The sequence below is a fragment of the Microtus ochrogaster genome, chromosome 10, assembly GCF_000317375.1.
Source record: "Microtus ochrogaster isolate Prairie Vole_2 chromosome 10, MicOch1.0, whole genome shotgun sequence".
NCBI classification, from domain to species: domain Eukaryota; kingdom Metazoa; phylum Chordata; class Mammalia; order Rodentia; family Cricetidae; genus Microtus; species Microtus ochrogaster.
The window spans coordinates 50,187,712-50,189,424 of record NC_022016.1 but is presented as its reverse complement, the minus strand read 5'-3'; the positions used below and the strand labels follow the sequence as shown (position 1 = coordinate 50,189,424).

The 1,713-nt window shown below is 57.4% G+C and overlaps 1 protein-coding gene across 1 annotated transcript in view; it reads right to left on the bottom strand.

Annotated features, from left to right (window-relative positions):
• Positions 1-1,713, bottom strand: part of Man1c1 (mannosidase alpha class 1C member 1) — a 150,316-nt gene that overhangs the window by 54,085 nt on the left and 94,518 nt on the right. The gene's annotated exons all lie outside the window — the stretch shown is intronic.

Genomic DNA, 1,713 nt, shown 5'->3' with positions numbered 1-1,713 from the left:
CACCAGGAGGATGAGACACAGGACCCACGGCACAGACACAGACACCAGAAGGACGAGGCACAGGACCCATGGCACAGACATGGACACCAGGAGGAGGAGGCACAGGACCCACGGCACAGACACGGACACCAGGAGGACGAGGAAGGCACTGGTAGCTCTCCGATCCCAACTTAGCAGCTCCAGGAATACAGAAGATGGCAGCTAGAGGCCTGAGTCAGGACTGTGGACAGAGTGGACACAGACACTTACCACTGTGACGGTTCAGGAAACAGATCACAGTGGAAGTCTTATGAGCTTCTAGAGAAAAGCACACTAGTCACATCCCTGAGCGATTGGGTGAGGAATAGCACCAGGCTTCTCTTCGGGGACGTCAGAATCTAAAAACTGAGTCCACTTCAAAACCCCAAGGGAAAACAACTTATGATCACACCTCAGGCTACTCATGACCTGAGAACAGAATTGAGTTTAGATTTCAAACGTTCCAACCATTTCTTTCTCCCGCCCCCACCTTTCCATCTGCTGGATGGAGCATATTAGAGCGTGAAAGGCAGCAGGTGTGTGTGTTGGGAATGACAACACCAGAAGGCCACCAGAGCTGTCACGCTGGATGGGTAGGGCCAACGCTTTCCTCCAGGGCCAATAATAAATGAAGACACTGCCCTGGTTAAGATGGGAAATGCTCCCCACAGGCCCAAGGGTTTGAGCATTTTATCCCCAGATGGTGGCGCTGTTCTGAGAGGCTGTGGACTCTTCAGAGGTAAGGCCTGGCTGGAGGAAGTGGGTCTCTAGGGGTGTTCCTTAAGAGGTCTAGCCTGGGCCATGTCCTTCCTGTTCCATCAAGATGTGAGGTCCACCTGCCCTCATGTGGTCCACCTGCCCCAGTGCGGTCTACCTGCCCCTGTGAGGTCCACCTGCCCCCGTGAGGTCCACCTGCCCCCGTGCAGTCCACCTGCCCCTGTGAGGTCCACCTGCCCCCTGCGATCCACCTGCCCCCGTGAGGTCCACCTGCCCCTGTGCAGTTCTCCCCAGGACGGATCCTAACTGTGGGCTGGAGTCAACCTTTCTCTCTAAAGTTGCTTCCACTGGACACTGTCATGCCCACCGGACACTGTCACAGCCACCGGACACTGTCACAGCCACTGGGCACTGTCACGCCCACAGGGCACTGTCACGCCCACCGGGCACTGTCACAGCCACCGGGCACTGTCATGCCCACAGGGCACTGTCACGCCCACCGGGAACTGTCACACACACACAGGGCACTGTCACGCCCACAGGGCACTGTCACGCCCACCAGACACTGTCACAGCCAAGGGGGACTATCACAGCCACCAGGCACTTTCACACCCACCGGGCACTGTTACGCCCACAGGGCACTGTCACAGCCACGGGGCACTGTCACAGCCACGGGGCACTTTCACACCCACTGGGCACTGTCACAGCCACCGGGCACTGTCACAGCCACCGGGCACTGTCACAGCCACCGGGCACTATCACAGCCACCGGGCACGGTCAGCAACAGGAAGGCCAGTTAACTAGTACAGCTGTTCATGTCTCACTATGGCAGAGTTTAGACTGCGACCAGGCAGGCAGGAGAAGCAATATCTCTGCAGGAGGCACAGCTCGCAAAGCAAACACTTGCACTATTAAAGCACACCCAAGCAAAGAGGTTAGCAGGGTGGAGGCTGCACCAGCGCCAGGCATTCCAAAAGG